Raw genomic sequence first — 6,000 nt, forward strand, 5'->3', positions numbered from 1 at the left:
CGCACTATATATATATATATATATATATATATAGTTGATCTCCATTTACTAGGGACCGAAATGAGAGACAGAAGTTTTGTGCCATATACAGTTACCATCAGAAGTGTGTGTTTTCAGGGGAACTATTATTTTAATAAGTGTGTATTTAATTTACAGTTAGCTTATATATTTATATTTTTAACAAAAATATTTGATTTAAAGTTGTCAATATGACAAAGTTGCATTTTAAAACGCATTTATTTAAAGATTTAGTAGGTATTAGGTAAATATGGTACAGGAGGTATATTATTAGGGTTCTCCAGAGAAACAGAACCAATAGTATAGATAGATAGATAGATAGACAGATTAGAGATAGAGATCTATTATAAGATGTCGGCAGGGAATTCCCTGGTGGTCCAGTGGTTAGGACTTGGTGCTTTCACTGCCGAGGGCCCGGGTTCAATCCCTGGTTGGGGAACTAAGATTCTGCAAGCCATGCGGAGTGGCCAAAAAAAAAAAAAAAAAAAAAAAAGGAATTGGCTCCCATGATTATGGAAGCTGAGAAGTTCCACGATCTGTGGTCAGCAAGCTGGAGACCCAGGAGAGCCAATGATGTAGTTCCAGTCTGAAAGCTGGAAGACTCGAGAACCAAGAAGAGTTGATGTTTCAGTTCAAGTCTGAGGGCAGGAATAAAATGATGTCCCAGCTCAAAGGCCACCAGGCAGGAGGAGTTCCCTCTTACTCAGCCTTTATGTTCTATTCAGGCCTTCACCTGATTGGATGAGCCCCACCCACATTAGAGAGGGCAAATCTGCTTTACTCAGTCTACAGAGTCAAATGTTAATCTCATCCAAAAACATCTTCACAGATACACTTAGAATAAAGTTTGACCAAATATCTGGTTACCCCACGGTTCAGTCAAGTTGACACGTAAAATTAACCATCATAGGAGGTGTTCAGACATGACAAATATTGCGAAGGTTGTAGCTAAGGATCCAAAGTTTGCTAAGCCGAGGGCCCGGGTTCAATCCCTGGTTGGGGAACTAAGATTCTGCAAGCCATGCGGAGTGGCCAAAAAAAAAAAAAAAAAAAAAAAAGGAATTGGCTCCCATGATTATGGAAGCTGAGAAGTTCCACGATCTGTGGTCAGCAAGCTGGAGACCCAGGAGAGCCAATGATGTAGTTCCAGTCTGAAAGCTGGAAGACTCGAGAACCAAGAAGAGTTGATGTTTCAGTTCAAGTCTGAGGGCAGGAATAAAATGATGTCCCAGCTCAAAGGCCACCAGGCAGGAGGAGTTCCCTCTTACTCAGCCTTTATGTTCTATTCAGGCCTTCACCTGATTGGATGAGCCCCACCCACATTAGAGAGGGCAAATCTGCTTTACTCAGTCTACAGAGTCAAATGTTAATCTCATCCAAAAACATCTTCACAGATACACTTAGAATAAAGTTTGACCAAATATCTGGTTACCCCACGGTTCAGTCAAGTTGACACGTAAAATTAACCATCATAGGAGGTGTTCAGACATGACAAATATTGCGAAGGTTGTAGCTAAGGATCCAAAGTTTGCTAAGCACTCCACTGTGCCCTAGGCCATCCCTATCTCTGGTCTGAGGGTTTGGAGCTGATATCCTTGGCGATATTGCTTAGTTCACCCATAGAGACTGTGATCCTCTGAATCCTTCACATAGTGTCTCCTGGAAGAGTTATTCTTTGGCTTTCAGAGCAGCTTTTAGAGAATGTCCCTGTTGGTGACTCTACTTCTGGGAAGGTTTGAGCCACCCTTCAGACTTCTGGCTGCCTTCCTGGGAGTGGCCGTTCCCTGCCTCTCCCAGCTGGCTGCCATGTTTGCTGTCGGTGCCTTGGGCTGCCCACAGTTCTGCAGCTGCCGTTCAGGCTCCCTGACAGCTCCTGCACAGGATTGTATGTCACAGCAAGCTTGGTTCTCTGGTGAGAGAATGTCTGCCCCAGAAGTCAGGGTCGCCGGACACCCTGTCTCAATATGTAATGTGAAGCCTGGCTCAGTGGTGACAAGGAGCTCAGATGTGATGAATACGATGTGACATCATAGGAGCTATGATAGGTCCATGTCTCATGACCATGAAGGGAGCTGAACATTTTCATGTCCCCCTCTGGGCTGGGCTTGTTTGGATGATGCTATGTAGCACCATCAATTTCACTTACCCACCGTCCCCTCTCTGTGAATTTGTGTCTAAACTGCCCTTGGAAGTGGAATAAAAAGTCTTTAGGGCAGCATTTTTATCTCTTTGACCTCTTTGACTTAGTGTCATAGCAGAACAGAAAATCAGTGGTGGGCACTTCAGGGGGATTGAAGAAGACACATTTTTTTCTCCAGGAGGATGCCTTTTGACTACGGGCATTCTGGGCAGCCCTCATTTACACAAAGTGCTGCAAATCAGCAGAGCCTGTAATTGTCTTCACCCTATCCTCGATGTCTGAGAGAGGGATGGAACTTCCACTCCCTCAAGTGATGAGTTCTGGTCAGATTAGAGAAAGGAGTAGGGGTAGGTTGATTCAGAAGTAACATGAGGAACAACAAGAAGCAAACAATACAATAAAGAAAACAAGGAAGTTCACAAAAACAAGTTGTATTTATTTTGATTATATATCTATAGGATGAAAACAGCAGTGATCTCTTTCTGGTACTAAAGAAGAAAATATTTATAGTGCCTGTGTTAGTCTGCTTGGGCTGTCATAATAAAATACCAGAAACTGAGTGGTTTAAACAACAGAAATTTATTTTCTCACAGTTCTGGAGGCTAGAAGTCCAAGATCAAGGTGTTAGTGGTTTCACTTCTCCTGAGGCCTCTTTCCTTAGCTTGTTAATGGCTAACTTTTTGCTGTGTCCTCACACAGCCTTTCCTCTGTGCATGAGTACCCCTGGTGTCTCTCCCTCTTCTTATAAGGACATCAGTCCCATTGGATCAGGCTCTCACACTTACGACCTCATTTAATCTTAATTACCTCTTTAAAGGCCCTCTCCAAATATAATCACATTGGGGGTTAAGCCTTTAACAGATGAATTTTGGGGGTGTACAATTCAGTGCACAGCAGTTTTAAGATTTCAACTGACAGTTTTCATCTATTTCCTTGGAAACTATCAATGCTAAATGTGCCTCATGATGGTCTCTCATGACTTAACAAACACCTACATTTCTTTGAATTTTAGGTCAGTCACATATCTGTCAAACCCACTCCAGATGGCCGGGGGACCTACCTCACAAAGGTTCCAACTCTCCACTCAGGGCAGAGGAGGTGATCTGATGTTTCCAGATTCTTTTTAAATGGCAACTGGAGTCTCCCCCTCTCTCCTCTTCCCCCAGCGGTGCAAGTTCATAAAGTGCATGAAGTTGATGGAACTCAACGAGGAGGGTTGTACTGATAGCGCCTCAGAGTTTATGCTGTGGACGCAGCTCCCACTGTGCATTCTACCTCTCCCAGTAGGACACAAGGCATCTTAGGATGTCTTAGGAGACATCCTAAGATGTTTTGTGCACCAGTTGGGTGGGGGAGTCTTGAGGATACAGATTCTATTCAAGTGAAAATCATTAATCTAAGTTTCATCCCTTTAACTAGATTTTCTTGAACTCTTCAATCTGGGAGTTCCCTCTTATACTTGAGAGATTAACCTGTTGAAAATGAATAATAATTATTGTGACCTGAATTTTGACACTGATGTTTGGATGCATGTGCACTGGTTAACAGCTTCGTTGCAAGGAGACTGATGTGCCCTTGCTGCAGGGTCTATGACAGTAGCAGAGTTAGGATGAAGAGCTTGCATTCTTGAATCCCAGTCCAGAGCCACTATGTTAACCTGTAAAGTTTTCCTAGAATCCCTGATTTGAGGACGGTCAATATGTGATGGTTGTGCATGAAGAAGTTTGAAAATACATTGCTATAACATATAACTCAAGCACTCTCCTCACTCATACTTGATGGTGTGAATTGGCTTTGACTGGCCTGTCATGGTTTCGGTTGGTGTCCAGGCATTGAGAGAAAGCACTGGGATAGCCGCCTTACTTGGGGACCAGGGGTTTTCTGGGGGCTTTTGGGGTGACTTTATCTGCATACCACTTGACGCCCCTGACTGAAGATTTCCGGTGACTCTTGGCCCCGATGTGGCAGGCAGTGTGAAGAGGGCTGTAGTGAGGGGAGTGAGAATGAGTGCCCTTGTGTTTGAGCTCCTCAGCTGATAGTGGTAGCATCAGGATTGTTGTGTGAGCCTCCAGGACAGAGGCCATGCTTGAAGTGCCTAGTGCCTTATCAGCCCAGGAATGGCCTCTCTGTTAGCTGCCCCTTCCCTGGACCACGAGAGCAGCAGGCCTGGCGTGGAGCTGCTCCCTGTGTTTTCCGGAGGGATCGAAGGAGATGTATGGACAGATAGGGGGATGGGTGGTTACATGAGGGGGTTATGCACCCAAAGACTTGCTTGGCTAGCTTCCCAACTTCCAGGTTGGAATTTCAACTGTTTTAATGGACATCTCCACCTACGTGTTCCACAGGTACCCTAAACTCAACATGTCCAAAACTGGACTCATTATTTGCTCCCTTCCCCACATCTTCTCCTTCTCCTTTATTCTGACTTCATGAAAGCGATCACTGCTTCCTCAGCTACCCAAGATGACAGTTTCAGAATCCCTAACTCTCCTCACCCCATGCCTTCCAACTAGAAACCAAGTTCTAATTGATGCTACTTCCAAAAGTGTTCTTGCACTTTCAGGTTCTCCCTCCACCCTCTATTGCCCTTGCTCAAGCCCTCACTGTCACCCTTCTCCTGGACCATGGGCTTCAGCCCTGCTCCTCTCCCTACAGTTCCTCCTCCCTTCACTCACTTCGTGCATTGCAGCAAGGTTACCTTTGTAACACATGGATCCACTCTAGTCACTCAGCTGCTTAAACATCTCACATAGACTCCATTGCTTACATCAATAGGTGCCAAATGTTTGGACTGTGTTCTCCATCATGAATAATTCCTTGAGCGCACATTTCCAGTATATGTATAGTCATAGATTATATACATACACTTGTATTAATGCAGTATACATATTATAAAACATAGGCAAAAATATAAATGAAAAAGGCCATATGAGCCTTTTGCCCTTTCCCATACATTCTCAAAGCCTCTGTGTTTTTTCACTTTCTCTTCCCATGTCTTCCCTCACTTCTCCACGTGATGAAATTCTGTGTCTTTTAAGACATTGCTCACATATCACTCCCCTGACCCTGATTCTCCACACATATTCTCCACACAGACTTTATATATAGTATTTAGATCCTTAACCTTCTCCTGCTGCACGACTTGAGAATATTTTTCTGGTGGGCACGGAGGAAGAAGAAGGTATCGGGATATACATCCCTGTTGTGGCCAAGAACAAAATTGTAATAGTAACATGTCTTTCCTTCCTTGTCAAACATCCCGAAGAGGTTTTTGTTTTTGTTTTTGTTTTCTGTTTTCCTCATCCAACTTCTCTATTACTCTGGGTAAAATACGTCTCCCACAAATGAGGGCGGAAGCAGGCAGCCAGACAGACAAAGCAGGAGGGAGTAATAGAGGGAGTGTGCAAAAGTAAACTGAATTCCGAATATCAAGCAATTGGGCTGAAATGATTTGGAACAACGTGATGGGTGATGTTTGTGTTTGTTTTCCCCTCACACTCTAATTAATTCATGGAAGTGCTGTAGGTTGTTAAATTTTAGTAAACAGATAACAGAACTGTTCTTTGAAATAAAAACAATGGCAACAACCTAGTCATCTTACAGTTTCGTGAATGCAAGACAATTACAGTTTGCGAGAACTTCCCCATCCAGTGTGGGAACACCGGCAGGGCGGCTTGTCTTTGGCGGGCAGTTGCTGTGAGCACAAATTGCAAAGTTGATGTGTGTTCAGGGAAATGGCCAAAATGGCCAAGCATTTTCCCCATCTAGCCAAGGAGAGTGATTAACTCACTTTTCAGATATTCCAACCAGTGTCCAACAGGGAATTGTGCTAATAAATATGA

Source organism: Physeter macrocephalus, chromosome 10 (assembly GCF_002837175.3).
Source record: "Physeter macrocephalus isolate SW-GA chromosome 10, ASM283717v5, whole genome shotgun sequence".
NCBI lineage: Eukaryota > Metazoa > Chordata > Mammalia > Artiodactyla > Physeteridae > Physeter > Physeter macrocephalus.